The sequence below is a fragment of the Hyla sarda genome, chromosome 1 (assembly GCF_029499605.1).
Source record: "Hyla sarda isolate aHylSar1 chromosome 1, aHylSar1.hap1, whole genome shotgun sequence".
Classification (NCBI taxonomy): Eukaryota; Metazoa; Chordata; class Amphibia; order Anura; family Hylidae; genus Hyla; species Hyla sarda.
In genome coordinates this window covers 408,764,092-408,784,494 of record NC_079189.1, presented here as the reverse complement: position 1 = coordinate 408,784,494, position 20,403 = coordinate 408,764,092, and positions in this window count along the sequence as shown.

Below are 20,403 nucleotides of genomic sequence, written 5' to 3'. Positions count from 1 at the left end.
ATATGTCTATGTAAAGTGTTCGGCGGGCGCAGTAGAGGGCTCAGAAGGGAAGGAGCGACAATGGGATTTTGGAGAGTGAATTTTGCTGAAATGGTTTTTGGGGGGCATGTCGCATTTAGGAAGCCCCTATGGTGCCAGAACAGCAGAAAACACCCCACATGGCATATCATTTTGGAAACTACACCCCTCAAGGCACGTAACAAGGGGTCCAGTGAGCCGTAACACCCCACAGGTGTTTGACGACTTTTCGTTAAAGTCGGATGTGTAAATGAAGAGATTTTTTTTTTTTCACTAAAGTGCATTTTTTTCCACAAATTTGACATTTTTACAAAGGGTAATGGGAGAAAATGCGCCCCCCCCAAAAAAAAAAAAAAATTGTAACCCCATCTCTTCTGAGTATGGAAGTAAAATGTTAGGACGTAAAATATCTGCGGGCGAACTACAATGCTCAGAATAGGAGGAGTCACATTTGGTTTTTGGAAAGCAAATTTTGCTGAAATGTTTTTTGGGGGGCATGTCTCATTTAGGAAGCCCCTATAGTACCAGAACAGCAAAAAAACTAAAAACCATGGCATACTATTTTGGAAACTACACCCCGCAAGGAACGTAACAAGGGGTACAGTGAGCCTTAACATCTCACATGTGTTTGACGACTTTTTGTTAAAGTTGGATGTGTAAATGAAGAAAAAAAAAAATTTTCACTAAAATGCTGGGTTTTCCCAAATTTTACATTTTTACAAGGGGTAGTAGGAGAAAATGACCCCCAAAATTTGTAACACCATTTCTTCTGATTATGGAAATACCCCATATGTGGATGTAAAGTGCTCTGCTGGAGCACTACAATGCTCAGAAGAGGAGGAGCGCCATTCAGCTTTTGGAGAGGAAATTTGTTTGGAATGGAAGTCAGGGGCCATGTGCGTTTACAAAGCCCCTCGTGGTGCCAGAACAGTGGACCCCCCACATGTGACCCCATTTTGGAAACTACACCCCTCACAGAATTTAATAAGGGGTGCAGTGAGTATTTACACCCCAGTGGTGTTTGACAGATCTTTGGAACAGTGGGCTGTGCAAATGAAAAATTACATTTTTGATTTTCACTGACCAACGTTCCAAAAATCTGTCAGATACCTGTGATACCTGTAAATGCTCACTGTACCCCTTATTACATTACATGAGGGGTTTAGTTTCTATTGTTCTGGCACTACAGGGGCTTTAAATTCCGTACAAATTTTCTCTCCAAAAGCCCAATGGCGCTCCCTCTTTTCTGAGCATTGTAGTGCTCCAGCAGAGCACTTTACATCCACATATGGGGTATGTTCTTACTCAGAAGAAATGGGGTAACAAATAATGGGGGGCTTTTTTCCCTTGTGAAAATGAAAAATTTAGGGTAACACCAGCATTTTAGTGGAATTTTTTAAATTTATTTCTTCATTTTCCCATCCACATAGTCGCTTCTGAACAACCAATAGGATGGGTGGCACCCCTGCCACCTAACTCCTATCCCTTTAGGGGGATTGTGGGTGTCTTGGACAACCCCGATCCCCCTTATTTTCCGGGTCACCGGAGACCCGTATGACCCCAAATGGCTGGTGTGAATTCACCATCGATTTGCGGCGATTGCCGACATGGGGGGTCTCAGGACCCCCCCCCCCCCCCCCTGGGCATTTGCACGGTCACGCCGGTCCGGTCCCCGCGTGGCGAGGACCGAAATTCCCATGAGCATACAAGTACGCCCTTGGTCATTAAGTACCAGCGAGCAAGGGCATACCCGTACATGTTCTTAAAATGGACAGAGATGTCAGCAGAGAGCACTGTGTTCCAAAAAGAAAAGAATTTCCTTTGTAGTATTGAGTAAAAAGTACTGGAAGGATTAAGATTTTTTAATAGAAGTAATTTACAAATCTGTTTAGCTTTCTGGCACCAGTTGATTTAAAAAAAAAAAGAAAAAAACATTGGAGTACCCCTTTAACTAATGCCGAATATGGACTAAAATGTAGATCTGAAACGATTGTTTGCTGTGGCTCGGCTCCATCTGTTATAATAGTAGCTGATGTTTCTGTCCTCTCAGATTGGCCTTAAACTAGTCCAGTGGTGAACAACTTATCCCCTATCCTAAGGATAGGGGATAAGTTGCAGATCGCGGGGGGTCCGACCGCTGAGGCCCCCTGCGATCTCCTGTACGGAGCCCCGACAGCCCGCGGGAAGGGGGCGTGTCGACCTCCGCACGAAGCGGCGGCCGACACGCCCCCTCAATACAACTCTATGGCAGAGCCGAAGTGCTGCCTTCGGCAAACTCCGGCTCTGCCATTGAGATGTATTGAGGGGGCGTGTCGGCCGCCGCTTCGTGCGGGGGTCGACACCCGCTATCTGGCCAGAGAGCCTGGCCCCCGTACAGAGAGATCGCAGGGGGCCCCAGAGGTCGGACCCCCCGCGATCTCAAACTTATCCCCTATCCTTAGGATAGGGGATACGTTTTTCACCACTGGACTATCCCTTTAATTGACATCTATATATCTGATTCCTATTAATGTTCCCTCCCCCATCACAGATAACATTTGCCCATTTTCTGGCTGACTTGTAAATTTGTTTTATTTTCTTCTCAGTAAAATCCACCCTCAAAAGCATTTTCGATTTATAAAACTACTCTCCTTTGCATTTTTTCAGTTTTTATGAAAATTTCCTTTTTTTACCGTAAAAAAAAAACTGGAAACATTTTTTTTTTTTTTTTTATATTACTTCAAAATTTCTGGAAGTTTTACATCTATTCCCATAGGGGGAATGGGCTACCATCGCCCTTCACAATTACAAAAATGATTAGAACCGTAAGTGCTTTAGAATAAATCACCCAGTCTTTTAACCCCTACAGGACCCATGACGTAACGATACGTCCCGACACCCCGGGTCTTAAGGACCAAGGACGTACAGTTACGTCATGGGCAGTTCTGGTCCCCGCCGGGCGGGGATCGGACCGGGATGCCTGCTGAAATCATTCAGCAGGCATCCCGTGCAAATGCCCAGGGGGGTCATTAGACCCCCCCATGTCAGCGATCGCCACAAATCGCATGTGAATTCACACATGCGATTTGCGGCTATTCCGGCGATGCGGGTCACGTTGACCCGGAGATACAAGGTGATCGAGGGTGTATGATACACCCCCTATCACCCACTGTATATATGGGGAGGTGGCGATTTCGCCACCCCCCCAGGATCGCTGCTATTGGCTGGACGATCGTCCAGCCAATAGCAGCCGGCAGGGGAGGAGTTAAAAGCATCCTCCTGCAGCTCCCGCGGCTGTCTGGGTTCAGTCAGCGGTCAGAGCTTCTGGAGGAAGCCGGGGACCCCCCTCTGCCGAGATCGAAGCCCCCAGAGAAGAAAAGAAGCCCCCCCCCATAGATCAGGGAAAGCATACAGCCCAGGGAATGGTAGGGTAAATAGTAAAAATAAAGTAAAAAAAAAAAATGTGCCCTCCTGACCCCCTAATAGGTCCCAAAGGGTCTTCTGCTGTTTTTCAGTGTGACCCGGGCCCTATTAGGGGTTCAGGGCGCTGCATTAGCCCCCCAACCATCCCCCCCCCGCCATTTTTTTTTGGGCTGCAGCATTTCTTTCCCCCCATATAACTGTGTGTGATTTCTAATCACACACCGTTATATAGTATACACCAAGCACACACACAGTACATACCCCCCCCCCCCCCCCCCCCCGTAGAAAAAAGGCGATGGCTCGCCGGGCATTTTCGGTAGCGGAGGCATACGCTTTTCTTGCCTCCGACTCCGAATCTGTCAGTGAGGACGATGAAGATCTAACATTTCTGTGTTCTTCATCGTCCTCCTCATCATCTAGTAGTGATGATGAGCCCCCTGCACGGCGGCGGAGACGCCGCCAGGCGAGGCCACGCACCCCCCATGATAGTGGCCCAGTGGCCGGCACAAGTGCGAGTGGTGATGCCGCTCGTACTAGGAGTCCGACCCCCCAGACAAGTTTACCGGAGCCCCCTTCCGGTGAACCTGTCTGGAGACCCCCAGAGGGTTATCAGCCACGGGTTCCGGAGTTTGTTGGCGACTCCAGAATCCGGATTGACAATTCTGGATTCACTGAAATTGACTATTTCAGTTATTTTTTCAGTGACAGTTTTGTCAATCACATGGTGGAGCAGACGAATCTGTACGCCAGGCAGTTAATTGCCCACCACCCTAATTCTTTTTTGGCCAGGTCCAATGAATGGTGCGCCATTGATGCAGCAGAAATTAGGACATTTTGGGGCCTCTTGCTGCATATGGGCCTGGTCAAAAAGCCCAGTGTCAGACAGTACTGGAGCGGGGACATCCTATACCAGACCCCGCTTTACAGTATGGTCATGACACGGAGGCGGTTCGAGGCCATTTGGAAATGCCTGCATAATGCAGATAATGAGGCATGTCCACCTTGAGGTGATCGCGCCTATTACCGGCTTTACAAAGTGAGGCCGGTCATCGATCACTTAGGGGCCAAATTTTTGGAGGCCTATGTACCCCTCAGGGGCTCTCGGTTGATGAGTCTCTTATCAGTTTTAAGGGGAGACTCATCTTCCGCCAGTATATTCCCTCGAAGCGGGCGCGGTATGGCGTGAAGTTCTATAAACTTTGTGAGAGTACCTCCGGGTACACTCTCAAGTTTAGAGTGTATGAGGGACGAGATTCCCGTATTGAACCCCCAGATTGTTCCCCCACTCTGGGTGTTAGCGGGAAAATCGTTTGGGAGCTTGTGCACCCATTGCTGGATAAGGGTTATCACGTGTACGTGGATAACTTTTATACCAGCATCCCTCTGTTCACATCCCTTGCCACCAGATCCACGTCCGCTTGTGGGACCGTGCGGAAAAACGAGAGAGGCCTCCCTCTAAATTTTGTTAAGACACCTATGCCAAGGGTGAGTCCCGTGCCCTTGCCCATGAAAACCTGTTGCTGGTCAAGTATAAGGATAAGAGGGATGTCCTTATGCTGACCACTATTCATGGCAACGGCAGCTCATCTGTCCCTGTGCGAGGTACCACAACACCGGTCCTCAAGCCCGATTGTATTCTGGACTACAATCGGTATATGGGGGGAGTTGATCTTTCTGATCAAGTCCTCAAGCCATATAACGCCATGCGGAAAACACGGGAATGGTACAAGAAAGTTGCGGTCTACATGGTACAGGTTGCCATGTACAACTCTTTTGTACTGTCCCAGTATGCTGGCAACACAGGGACATTCCTCCAGTTCCAAGAAGAAGTCCTAAAGGTCCTGATCTTTGGCGACCGGGAAAGAGCAGGCCGGACTTCCCAAGGAACTGAAGTAATAGGTGCCAGGATCGTCCCAGGCCAACACTTTCCAGGTGAGGTCCCCCACACTGGAAAGAAGGGACGAGCCCAGAAAAGATGCAGAGTGTGTTACAAGAGGGGGATTTGGAAGGACACCACCACTCAATGTGACACTTGCCCAGATAATCCGGGCCTCTGCATTAAGGATTGCTTCAGGGAGTATCACACTTCCATGGAGTTCAAAATTTTCCCTCTTCACTTTAATTTTCCACAATTTTACCCAAATGTACCAAGTCCAGAGTACATTCCAAGTTTTAACCCCATAAAACCACTAAATTGCCCCAAAAAATATTTAATCCCCCCAAAAAAAAAAAAAAAAATGATAAGACCTCTGGGGGTATTTTATTTTTTTTATAAAAAATGGGTCATGGGTCACTGAGTCACTATCATCGGGGACTTTTTTGAGGCAACAAGTTAGGGACGGCCACACATATCACATTCCAGAATGATGATTCAGAGCATAGGGTTTGGGGTGGGCATATTTTTTTGTTTTGGCTATGCTCTGGGTCATCATTCTGTCCCACTGTACCCCATTTTAGTTACTTAGTGTACCCCAGTTATTTACCCCATGTAATGCCCCTTTTCTCCTTTACTGTATTTGGCTCCATAGGAGAAAGCCAAAGCTCAAGGACCCTGACTGATCTCCGGCACCTCTGAGACCGGTGTGCACACTGTTTACGCCCAGACTTGAGGTATGTCCTTACTCCAAAGAAATGTATTTACACATTTACAATGACATTTTCTCCTTTTACCACTTGTGAAAATGAAAAATTTGGGGTAACCCCAGCATTTTAGTGTAAAAAAATAAAATATTTCATTTTCACATCCTACTTCATGAATATTTATCAAACACCTGTGGGGTGTTAAGGCTCTCTGTACCCCTTGTTATGTTCCTTGAGGTGTGCAGTTTCCAAAATAGTATGCCATGTGTTTTTTTTTTTGCTGTCCTGGCACCATAGGGGCTTCCTAAATGCTACATGTCCCCCCCATTTCAGCAAAATTTGCAAATGTGACTCCTTCTCTTCTGAGCATTGTAGCGCTCCCGTAGTGCATTTGACATCCACTTATGGGGTACTTCCATACTCAGAAGAGATGGGGTTACAAATTTGGGGGGGGGGGGGGGGGTATTTTCTGCTATTAACCCTTGCAAAAATGTGAAATTTTGGGGGAAACACACATTATAGTGAAATTTTTTTTTTTTCACATATGCAAGTCGTGAAACACCTGTGGGGTATTAAGGCTCACTTTATTCCTCGTTACGTTCCTCAAGGGGTCTAGTTTCCAAAATGGTATGCCATGTGTTTTTTTTTTGCTGTTCTGGCACCATAGGGGCTTCCTAAATGTGACATGCCCCCCGAGCAAAATTTGCTCTCAAAAAGCCAAATATGACTCCTTCTCTTCTGAGCATTGTAGTTCGCCCGTAGTGCACTTCAGGTCAACTTATGGGGTACCTCCATACTCAGAAGAGATGGGGTTACACATTTTGGGGAGGTATTTTCTGCTATTAACCCTTCGGGTCTATTTTCCAAAATGGTATGCCATGTGTTTTTTTTTTTTTTTTTTTTGCTGTTCTGGCCAGAGTGCTTCAAAGTTAGAAAAATGCAAAATTTTCAATTTTTTCATCAAATTTTGGGATTTTTCACCAAGAAAGGATGCAAGTTACCACAAAAATTTTACCACTATGTTAAAGTAGAATATGTCACGAAAAAACTATCTCGGAATCAGAATGATAACTAAAAGCATTCCAGAGTTATTAATGTTTAAAGTGACAGTGGTCAGATGTTCAAAAAACGCTCTGGTTCTAAGGTGTAAAATGGCCTGGTCCTTAAGGGGTTAAAGAGATCTATTTACTGTTACATTGGACATAATACAGACAGTAAGTTTATGAATATTTTACACAGTCTGCAGGCTGGGAAGGAGGAACATCAGGCTGCTAAAAGGTATAAATGACTCCATTTTAGGTTATGTTCACACGCTATATGCTACAGATTTTATGCTGTTTAAATCAAAATAAACAGTTAAAGCACAGCATAAAATTTATGACATAAAACTCCACTGAATATTCAGTAAGTGTGAAAATACCCTTATAGTATATAGCTTATCTTCTTGTATTTACATGTACTACTAATGTATGGAGGGGAGGTATAATAATAGGTAGACCTTTTAAAGTGTATCTGTCATTTTAAAAAAAATAAAAAATTGACGTCACAAGTTTTTATCAATCTGTTCCCCCCCCCCCCCATGCCGATCTGGAGAATAAGGGGGGGGGGGGGGGTTGTTAATCGTGCTTCACTCCTTGGCTCTTGGTTATTTCTTTCTCGCTGTCCCATTGACTTAAAGTGGGGTGGAAAAAGTATTTAGTCAGCCACCAATTGTGCAAGTTCTCCCACTTAAAGGGGTACTCTGTCGCTGGGGACCCCCGTGATCTTGCACGCCGCACCCTGTAATAATCAGTCCCCGGAGCGTGTTCGCTCCGGGTCTGATTGCTGTCGATCACAGGGCCGGAGCGTTGTGACATCAAGGCTCCGCCCCGTGTGACGTCACGCTCCGCCCCCTCAATGCAAACCTATGGGAGGGGGCGAACACGCTCCGGGGACTGATTATAAAGGGCTGCAGCGTGCAAGATCACGGGGGTCCCCAGCAGCGGGACCCCTGCAATCAGGCATCTTATCCCCTCTCCTTTGGATGGGGTATAAGATGTCTAAGTGCCGGAGTACCCCTTTAAAAATATGAGAGGCCTGTGATTTTCATAGAAACATAGAATGTGTCTGCAGATAAGAACCATTTGGCCCATCTAGTCTGCCCAATAATCTGAATACTATGAATAGTCCCTGGCCCTATCTTATATGAAGGATAGCCTTATGCTTATCCCATGCATGTTTAAACTCCTATACTGTATTTGTAGCGACCACTTCTGCAGGAAGGCTTTTCCATGCATCCACTACTCTCTCAGTAATGTAATACTTCCTGATATTACTGCAGAAACCTTTGCACCTTCAATTTAAAACTATGTCCTCTTATGGTAGTTTTTCCTCTTTTAAATATCCTCTCCTCCTTTACCATGTTGATTCCCTTTATGTATTTAAAAGTTTCTACATAGGTATGACAGACATAATGGGGGACATTTATCATTGTTGCTTTGGTAAGCGAGTTCTGTAGGCATTTTTTTCTTGCTTTGGTTTTGCTTATGTGCAACATATTTATCATACTAACAAAGGGGGGTTGATAAATTTGGCTCACATAAGCAAAGAAAAAACTATAAATCCCTTTTGAATACCATTTTTTTTTAGCACACATAAGCAAAAACCATTAAATGACTTCAGAACATCACTTTATAACACACTTTAACCCCTTAAGGACCAAGCCCATTTTCACCCTAAGGTCCAGGCCAATTTTATTTTTGTGTTTTTGTTTTTACCTCCTCACCTTCTAAAATCCATAACTCCTTTATATTTCCATCTACAGATCATATAAGGGCTTGTTTTTTGCATAACCAATTGTACTTTGTAATGAAACCTCTCATTTTACCATAAAATGTACGGCAAACCCCCCCAAAAAATTTTTAGGGAGGAAATTTAAGTGAAAACCAAAATTTTGCACATTTTGGAGGGTTTTGTTTTCACACTGTACACTTTATGGTAAAAATGATATGTGTTCTTTATTCTGTGGGTCAATATGATTAAAATGATACCCATGGCTAGATACTTTTATATTTTTGTACCGCTTAAAAAAAAATATAAAACTTTTTGTACAAAATCAGTAATCTAAAATCGCCCTATTTTGACCACCTATAACTTTTAAATTTTTTCGTATATAGGGCGGTATGAGGGCTCATTTTTTGCACCGTCATCTGTACTTTTTTTTAGATACCACATTTGCATATATAAAACTTTTAGATAATTTTTTTTAATAAAATGTGACAAAAAAGCTGCATTTTTGGACTTTTTTTTTTAACGTTTACGCCATTTACCGTACGGGATCATTAACATTATATTTTGATAGTTCAGACATTTACGCACATGGCGATACCAAATATGTTTATTTTTTAAAAATTACGCTATTTGGGGGTAAAATGGGAAAAACTGACAATTTTTATTGGGGGAGGGGATTTTTCCCTTTTTATTTTTGCATTTTTCAATTTTTTTTAATTTATTTTTTTATACTTTTTATGTCCCCATAGGGGACTATCTATAGCAATCCTTTGATTGCTAATACTGTGCAGTGCTATGCATAGGACATAGCACTGCTCAGTATTATCGGTGATCTTCTGCTCTGGTCTGCTAGATCTCAGACCAGAGCAGAAGACCCTGGGAGACGGCCGGAGTCAGGTGAGGGGACCTCCGGGAGCCATGCTGGATGATCGGATCACCGCGGCAGCGCTGTGGGCGATCCGATCATCCATTCAAAGTACCGCAATGCCGCAGATGCCATGATCTGTATTGATCACGGCATCTGAGGGGTTAATGGCGAACATCCGTGCGATCGCGGATGTCGGCCATTCAGGGCAGGTCCCCGGCTGCTGCTAGCAGCCGGGACCTGCCATGAATGACGCGAGGACCGTTCCGATGCTCGCGGTCATACACAGGACGTAAATGTACGTCCTGGTGCGGGAAGTCCCGCCAAACCAGGACGTACATTTACGTCCGTGGTCGTTAAGGGGTTAACACTGATTATTCACTACGTGAGAAGATTTCAGAAATTTGCTTTGGAATAAGAAAAAAATCTAAAAGTTGCAGCATGTATAGAAAAGTTGTGTGAATTTTATGCAAAAAAAATTATCTACTACGGAGCTTGATAAATCTCCTTCTAAATGACTGCAGAACACCACTTTGTAACCCCCCCTCAAGTCACAGCTGTGAATACATGGATTTCAGATCCATGTATTCTGTTGACTACTCTGGATTTGGTGGACTACGATGACCAGCGTTTTTTGGTTTAATATTAATAAAATGGTTAACAAGGGCTTGTGGGGGGAGTGTTTTCTGAAAAAAAAAAAATGTTTTAAACTTTTTTTTATTTACTTTTCAGGCTTAGTAGTGGAAGCAGTTTTATTGACGGAATCCATTACTAAGCCGGTGCTTAGCGTTAGCCCCAAAAACATCTATTGCTAACCCCCAATTATTACCCTGGTACCCACAGGGGTGCCGGGAAGAGCCGATACCAACAGGCCCGAAGCGTCAAAAATGGTGCTCCTGGGCCTAGGCCGTAGCAGACTGGTGTTATTTAGGCTGGGGAGGGCCAGTAACGGTCCTCTCCTACCCTGGTAACGTCAGGCTGTTGATGCTTGGTTGCTATCTGGCTGAGAATAAAAACACACACTTTTTTCATAAATAATATATAAAAAAAAAATTAAAAAATAAATACGCAATAGGTTTCCCCCTATTTTCATTCTCAGACAGATACCAACAAAGTAGCAACAGCCTGACATGACCAGGGTAGATGAGGACCATTGCTATTGGCCCTCCCCAGCCTAAATGATGCCAGCCTGTTACCGGCTAGGCCCAGGAGCGCCATTTTTGATGCTTCGGGCCTGTTGGTACTGGCACCCCTGTGGCGGTGGGTACGGGAGTAATAATTGGGGGTTAGCGCTAACTGATTTTGTGGATAATGCTAAGCCTGGCTTAGTAATGGATTCCGTCCCTAAGACGGCTTCCGCTACTAAGCCTGTAAAGTAAAAAAAAAAATTTTAAAGCACCACATTTAATAAAACTTTTATTCCAAAAAACACTCCCCCACAAGCCCTTGTTAACCATTTTATTAACATAAAAAAAAAAAAACGCTGGTCATTGACGTAGTCCACCGAATCTGAAGTAGTCCATGGGATATACGGATCGGAAATGAGAAAAAAAAAACACAAAAAATAGGTTAGTACATTTGTCACCCGCTCGCACATGTTCTGCCCGCGCCGCAAGACTACAACTCCCAGCATGTTCTCACTGTAAGGGCATGCTGGGAGGTGTAGTCATGCGACGGCAGCCTGGTGGGAGATGTACATGCAGGTGACAAGCAAGCCAAAGAAGCATTCCACCTGCTCACACATCTCCTGCCACCTGTGCCACACAACTACAACTCCCAGCATGCCCTTACAGTAAGGACATGCTGGGAGTTGGAGTCGTGCAGCATTGACGGGAAATATGCAGGCGGGGACAAGCTTGTTACCCGTCGTGCGGTGGGGGACAAGCACATCTCCCGCCCCCATTGCACGACTACAACTCCCAACATGCTCTTGCAGGACTACAACTCCCAGCATGCCCTTACAGTAAGGGCATGCTGGAAGTCATAGTCATGCAGCGAGGGCAGGTCACAAGCTTGTCACTCGCCCCTGCCGCAGGACTACACCTCCCAGCATGTCCTTACTGCAGGAGCATGCTAGGAATTGTAGTCGTGCGACGGGAGCGAGTGACAAGCTTTTCACCTTCCCCAGCTGCACGACTACAACTCCCAGCATGCTCTTGCAGTAAGGACATGCTGGGACGTGTAGTCGTGTGGCGTGGGCGGGTGACAAGCTTGTCACCCACCCTCACATCTTCCACCCGCCCGTATAGCACCACTACAACTCCCATCATGTCCTTACTGTAAGGGCATGCTGGGAGTTGTAGTAGTGCGGCACAGGCGGCTTGTGCTCCGCTCCCTGGCTTCCCAGTGGGGAAAATGGAGTTATGGCACTGTAAATTCATATTTCCCCCTGGCAGCTGTGATTGGCCAGGAGGTCTGGACCAATCACAGGTCTGCCAGGGAAATATGAAATTACAGTGCTGTAATTTCATATTCCTGTCGGCCATATCTGCTCCCTGCCCACATCTACAACCCGCCCGCTAGGTATTTCAGAACTACAACTCCCAGCATTTCCTCAATGTAAGGGCATGCTGGAAGTTATAGATTTGCTATGCCTAGCGAACGGATGGTCGGGGAGAGGAGCTTTACAAAAAGTTGCACGTGCGACTTTTTGTAAAGCTCCGCTCCCCCGGCCACCCGCCCGCATCCACCATTCACACGCTAGCTATTGTAGGACTACAACTCCTTGCATGCCCTTACAGTGAGGACATGCTGGGAGTTGTAGTCCCAACAGCTTGTGGGTGGGTGCCGTGGAGCAGAGCTGTGTAAAAGACCTGCGACTTTTTGAAAATGCTGTAAAAAGCAAGTTTGTAAGCCAGGTCTTACCTGGCCTACACTTGCGACTTTTTGAAGGGGGTTTGCGACTTTTTTTTTGCTTACGTGTGACTTTTGCACTTGATAAATTCCCCACCACAACAAAGTGAAAACTGAAAATTGCTTAAGTAGGGCTGATTGGTATTTTTTGCTTACCCACATAAGTTGCACAAAAAATTGATTAGGCGACTTTTTGTGCGACTTCTGCAAGTGAAAAAAAAAAACTGCTTAAATCCCTCGATAAATGTCCCTCAATAAGAAAAAAAAAAAATCCATAAAAACACATTGTCTGATTTTTAAATAAATTTGCTAATTATGGTGGAAAATAAGTATTTGGTTAATAACAAAAGTTAATCTCAATACTTTGTTATATACCCTTTGTTGGCAATGACGAGGTCAAACATTTGCTGGGCAACACAAACTTTCAACTCCCTCCAAAGGTTTTCTATGGTTTTGAGATCTGGAGAATGGCTAGGCCACTCCAGGACCTTGAAATGCTTCTTACAAAGCCACTCCTTTGTTGCCTGGGTAGTGTGTTTGGGATCATTGTCATGCTGGAAGACTCAGCCACGTTTTATCTTAAATGCCCTTGCTGATGGAAGGAAGTTTTCACTCAAAATCTCACGATACATGGCCCCATTCATTCTTTCCTTTACACAGATCAGTCGTCCTGGTCCCTTTGCTGAAAAACAGCCCCAAAGCATGATGTTTCCACCCCCGTGCTTCACAGTAGGTATGGTGTTCTTTGGATGCAACTCAGCATTCTTTCTCCTCCAAACACAACGAGTTGAGTTTTTACCAAAAAGTTCTACTTTGGTTTCATCTGACCATATGAGATTCTCCCAATCCTCTTCTGGATCCTCCAAATGCTCTCTAGCAAACTTCAGATGGCCCCGGACATGTACTGGCATAAGCAGACACATCTGGCACTACATGATTTGAGTGCCTGGCGGCGTAGTGTGTTACTGATGGTAGCCTTTGTTACTTTGGTCCCAGCTCTCTGCAGGTCATTCACTAGGTCCCCCTGTGTGATTCTGGGATTTTTGCTCACCGTTCTTGTGATAATTTTGACACCACGGGGTGAGATCTTGCGTGGAGCCCCAGATCGAGGGAGATTATCAGTGGTCTTGTATGTCTTCCATGTTTTAATAATTGCTCCCACAGTTGATTTCTTCACCCCAAGCTGCTTGCCTATTGCAGATTCAGTGTTCCCAGCCTGGTGCAGGTCTACAATTTTGTTTCTGGTGTCCTTCGACAGCTCTTTGCTCCTAGCCATAGAGGGGTTTGGAGTGCGACAGTTTGAGGTTGTGGACAGGTGTCTTTTATACTGATAAGTTCAAACAGGTGCCATTAATACAGGTAATGAGTGGAGGACAGAGAAGTTACAGGTCTGTGAGAGACAGAAATCTTGCTTGTTTGTTGGTGACCAAATACTTATTTAATTACAGGCGTCTCTCATCTTTTTAAGTGGGAGAACTTGCACAATTGGTGGCTAAAGATCACTGAGACCCAGGGAGTAAAGCCTGCTCAACATTGAGTCCCTAACTGATAAAAACTTTTGATCTTTTTGTGACAGGTGAAAAGTTTTTTATTTTAATTTTTAATTGCCAGGGACACTTTAAAACTGCTTGTATTCTGTGTATGTGACTGACCTAGGTTTTTTGTTTTTGTTTGTTTTTTAGAATGATGGATTTCTACAATTCTTAAAACTTCTTTAACATGTTTTATAGTAAAATAAAGTAGTTTACCATATTTGCTCAAAAATCTTCCTGTATTTATAAAGATAATGGGATTTAAATTTACTTAAATCACATAAAAGATAATATACATAATGGTAGGATAAAAACAAAAGTAATGTGGTGCACTAAGAAGGTGCTGGACAGCCTGTCTGAATTAACTACTTAAGGATGCAGGGTAAAACTGCAGTGTCCGGATTAGCTGAGCATCTGATCGGTGGCTCGATGCTCCAGGAAGCCTTAGCAGCCTGGAGCAATCGTGCACATAATAGCTGGTACCCGCATTAACCCTTTAGACGCCGCGATCAAAGTTGATTGCGGCGTCTACAAGTCCTGAAGTTAACTGCCGGTTAGCTCAGGGATGCTGATCGGGATCACCACGGTGAAATCGCGGTGTCCCGATCAGGTGAGAGGACGGCTGCAGGTCCCTTACCCTGCTCCGTGTGTCCGATCGCCGCTCCTTTACTGCTGGCAGCCATGGCAGGCATTAGTAAAAGAACGCCGATAACACTGATCAATGCTATGGCATAGCATTGATCAGTGTATGCAAACTTCATATTGCATGTAATAGTCCTCTATGGGGGACCCCAAAAAAAGTGTAAAAAATACTCAGTAATTGGTATCTGTGAGTACCTAAAAAAACGTATCGGTACTCATACTCTGTCTTAAAAAAAATGGTATCAGGACATCCCTAGTGTAGAGGAAAAGATGACCAGTGGCCAATAGGAACCAGATTGCTGCAGAATCCTTTTTCAAAATTTAAGAAATCTGATTTGTTGCTATGATCAACTTTCCTCTGTATAGGTTTTTATACATCTTTCCATATGAGTTCACCCTACACCAATGGCCTCCACAGTCATCAGACCTCAATCCAATAGAGCACCTTTGAGATGTGGTAGAACAGGAGATTGGCCTTATGGATGTGATGTGAACAACTACATGATACTATTATGTCCATATGGACCAAAATCTCAGAGGACTGTTTCAAGCACCTTGTAGGGTGCATTCACACTGAACACGAGGAATTTACTCGAGTAATTCTTCTTGAATTCTCCACTTAGAAATAATTAATAATAATCTGCTTTGCCATTAACTTCAATGTATTTTACTCTGCACTGTTCACACTGCGTAAATTCTGTTCCGCTAGAAGAAAGAACATGTTCATACACAAGCAGATGTCCATTGAAGTCAAAAGGTAAAACATTTTCTGCTTGAAATCGTTCAGTGCTGAATTTATGTGAAATTTGCGTGGAAATTCTGCATAAAAAATAAATAAATAAAAAGGGAAATTCCAATTGATGGTTGTAGTCCAGAAAATAAATAAACTGTTTCCTCCTATATTCTGGCCAGGAATTTATGGGTTTTTTCGCTGAAAATCCATGTTAATTTTGCATGAAAAAAAACCTAAGTTCCACGGCAGAATTTTTATGCGAGGATTCCTCTCCTATTCCTCAGTGTGAACGGACCCTAAAATGTATGCCATGAAGAGAGAAGGCAAAAAAAAAAAAATACGTGAGCTTTGTGACATGGTGCCCTCTCCTGCTGGTAGTAATTATGAGAAGATGGGTACTATGTGGTCATAGGGAAGGATACAGTCAGCAACAATACTCAACAGGTATGCTGTCGCTGTTAAACAATGCTCAATTAGTACTAATAGGCCCAAAGTGTGCCAAGAAAATGTCCCCCACACCATAACACCACCACCAGACTAAAGCGCTGATACAAGCCAGGATCGATTCGAAAAATTCCTTCCCGACTCTGATATAGCAATAAGTATAAGTCCCTGGATCAACATTCTATCCCCATAAATCTAGCATCCCTAACTAGTAATATTATATTTTTCCAGAAAAACATCCATTGAACTTGAACACAATTGAACTTGTTTACTGAGTCAGACATCACAACATCATGCGGTAGAGTTCCATGGTCTCACTGCTCTTACAGTAAAGAATCTCTGTTTGTAATGATGGTGAAACTAGAAAGATCACTGTACTGTCCCTTCATATATTTGTACATTGTGATCAGATCGCCCCTAAGACGTCTTTTCTCCAAACTAATTAACCCCAAGCTTGATAACCTGTCTTGGTCCTGTTATCCTCCCATACCAGTTATCTTTGTTGCCCTCCTCTGCACCCTTAACCTCTTAAGGACCGCATCACACGAGGTCGGTTCCGGCTGCTAACGATAGCCAGGACCCTGGGCTAACAACGCGCGGCATCGATCGTTGTGCCGCGTGCTGTTAACCCTTCAGACGCGGCGATCAAAGTTGACCACCGCGTCTGAAAACAAAAGTAAATGCTTCCCGGCAGCTAAGTCGGGCTGATCGGGAAATCGCGATAAAATCACAATGTTCTAATCAGCTGGGACGCAGGCGGAGGTCTCCTTACCTGACTCCGCGGCGTCCGATCGTCGATTGATTGCTCCAAGCCTGAGCTACAGGCTTGTGCAATCAAGCCCCTATCTGACTGATCCGTGCAAAGCTATGGCTTTGCAGGGATCAGCATAGGGAGCCCAACGGAAGTGCCCTACGGGAGCTATAGCACTGCAAAAAAAAAAGTGAAAAAAAAAAGTTAATAAAGGTCATTTAACCCCTTCCCTAATACAAGTTTGAATCACCCCCCCCCCCTTTTCCCATATAAAAAAAAAAAAAAAAAAAAAAAAAAAAAGTTCAGCAACAGATCACTTGAAAAAATCCAGTGAAAAACTCCAGCACTTCCAGAGTGGATAAAAAAAAGTATAGAATTTATTCAATCTCCGTGGAGGTAAAAAAAACATGCATAGAAGGCAGGAAAATACGATAAAAACCGACGTGTTTCGTTAGCCTTTGTCAAGGTATGTAGCCTTTCATACCTTGACAAAGGCTAACGAAACACGTCGGTTTTTATTGTATTTTCCGTTTCCCGTGCACCCAGACTGGATGAGCAGCAGAGACCGAACACTACGAGGGTGAGCTGTATATATTTTCCAGTTTCTCTAAAATAGAAATTAACATATGTGGTATTGCCGCGTGCGTAAATGTCCGAACTATAAAATTATATCATTAATTAAACCACACGGTCAATGGCGTACGCGCAAAAAAATTCCAAAATCTAAATTAGCGTATTTTGGGTCACTTTTTATACCATACAAAAATGAATAAAAAGCGATTAAAAAGTCCGATCAACACGAAAATGATACCGATAAAAACTACAGAACACGGTGCAAAAAATGAGCCCTCATACCGGCCCATACGCAAAAATAAAAAAGTTACATGGGTCAGAAGATGACAATTTTAAACGTATACATTTTCCTGCATGTAGTTATGATTTTTTTCAGAAGTGTGACAAAATCAAACCTATATAAGTAGGGTATCATTTTAACTGTATGGACCTACAGAATAAAGATAAGGTGTAATTTTGACCAAAAAATGCACTGTGTAGAAACGGAAGCCCCCAAAATTTACAAAATGACATTTTTCTTCAATTTTGTCGCACAATGATTTTCTTTTCCGTTTCGCCGTGGATTTTTTGGTAAAATGACTAATGTCACTGCAAAGTAGAATTGGTGGCACAAAAAATAAGCCATCATATGGAGTTTTAGGTGCAAAATTGAAAGCGTTATGATTTTTAGAAGGTGATGAGGAAAAATGAAAATGCAAAAACAGAAAAACGCTGAGTCCTTAACCCCTTAAGGACATAGGGCGTATCCATACGCCCCCGTTTCCAAGTCCTTAAGGACCGAGGGCGTATGGATACGCCCTGAGCATTTCCGGGCCCCCGCCGCTAGCCGGAGGGGAGCCGGATGCCTGCTGAAATCGTTCAGCAGGCATCCCGACATATCGCCCAGGGGGGTCATTATGTCCCCCCATGTCGGCGATTGCCGCAGATCGCTGGACAATTCAGTCCAGCGATCTGCGGCGGATTCCGGGTCAATCGGGTCTTCAGTGACCCGATGACCCGGAATTACTGGCTGATCGGGGCCGTCAGAGATGGCCCCGAACAGCCATTGCCAGCAGGGATGAGGTGGCACTGGTGCCACCTCACGATCGCCCTGATTCGTCGGCCGGTTTCCCGGCCGACCAATCAGGGCGCCTGCTGCGGGTGTCACTCCCGCAACCCGCTCCGCCCCTCTTCCGGAGGACGTGAGCGGGTGCGGGCAGAAGACCCCTGGTGCTGGGGACCCCGATCCCCGGCGTCGCTGTTGGGATCGGGGGCCCCAGGAGCGACGGCGGCGGCGAGGGACTGACCGGTGCGGGTGTCGATCAGCAGCAGCAGGAGGTGAGTGACAGCCTCCTGCTGTTGCTTAGCAACAGCTCCCAGCATGCAAAAAGGGCATGCTGGGAGCTGTAGTTATGCAACAGCAGGAGACAGACCACCACAACTCCCAACAGCTCTTAGCAACAGCTCCCAGCATGCAAAAAGAGCATGCTGGGAGCTGTAGTTATGCAACAGCAGGAGACAGACCACCACAACTCCCAACAGCTCTTAGCAACAGCTCCCAGCATGCAAAAAGGGCATGCTGGGAGCTGTAGTTATGCAACAGCAGGAGACAGACCACCACAACTCCCAGCATGCCCTTATGGGCATGCTGGGACTTGTAGTTTTGCAACAGCTGGAGGCACATTTTTCTATGGAAAAGTGTACCTTCAGCTGTTGTATAACTACAACTCCCAGCTTGCACAATCAGCTAAAGTGCATGCTGGGAGGTGTAGTGGTGCATCTGGTGGTTGCATAACTACAACTCCCAGCATGCCCGTTGGCTGTCGGTGACTGCTGAGAGTTGTAGTTTTGCAACAGCTGAAGGCACACTGAGTTAAGTAGCAAACCAGTGTGTCTCCAGCTGTTGCATAACTACAATCCCCAGCATCCCCAGCCAAAGTAGTATGCCTCCGGCTGTTGCATAACTACAAGACCCAGCATGCCCTTCCGCTGTCCGTACATGCTGGGGGTTGTAGCTTTTGCAACAGCTGAAGGCACACTGGTTGCAAAACACTGAGTTTGTTACCAAACTCGGTGTTTCACAACCTGTGTGTCTCCAGCTGTTGCAAAACTACAACTCCCAGCATGCACTGATAGACCGTACATGCTGGGAGTTGTAGTTTTGCAACAGCTGGATGTTCCCCCCCCCCCCCCCCCAATGTGAACGTACAGGGTACACTCACATGGGCGAAGGTTTACAGTAAGTATTCGGCTGCAAGTTTGAGCTGCGGCAAATTTTCTGCTGCAGCTCAAGCTGCCAGCGAGAAACTACTGTGAACCCCCGCCCATGTGACTGTACCCTAAAAAAACTACACTACACTAACACAAAATAAAATAAAAAGTAAAAAACACTACATATGCACATACCCCTACACAGCCCCCCTCCCCAATAAAAATGAAAAACGTCTGGTACGCCACTGTTTCCAGAACGGAGCCTCCAGCTGTTGCAAAACAACTACTCCCAGTATTGCCAGATAGCCACTGACTGTCTAGGCATGCTGGGAGTTTTACAACAGCTGTAGGCACCCTGTTTGGGAATCACTGGGCAGAATACCCCTATGTCCACCCCTATGCAAGTCCCTAATTCAGGCCTCAAATGCGCATGGCGCTCTCACTTTGGAGCCCTGTCGTATTTCAAGGCAACAGTTTAGGGCCACATATGGGGTATCGCCGTACTCGGGAGAAATTGTGTTACAAATTTTGGGGGGTATTTTCTACTATTACCCTTTTCAAAAATGTAAAATTTTTGGGAAAACAAGCATTTTAGGTAAAAAAAAATTTTTTTTTTTTTTACATATACAAAAGTCATGAAACACCTGTGGGGTATAAAGGTTCACTTAACCCCTTGTTACGTTCCCCGAGGGGTCTAGTTTCCAAAATGGTATGCCACGTGTTTTTTTTTTTTTTTTGCTGTCCTGGCACCATAGGGGCTTCCTAAATGCGGCATGCCCCCAGAGCAAAATTTGCTTTCAAAAAGCCAAATGTGACTCCTCTTCTGAGACCTGTAGTGCGCCAGCAGAGCACTTTTCACCCCCATATGGGGTGTTTTCTGAATCGGGAGAAATTGGGCTTCAAATTTTGGGGGGTGTTTTCTGCTATTACCCTTTTTAAAAATCTAAAAATTTTGGGAAACCAAGCATTTTAGGTAAAAAATAATTATTTTTTTTTCACATATGCAAAAGTCGTGAAACACCTGTAGGGTATTAAGGTTCACATTACCCCT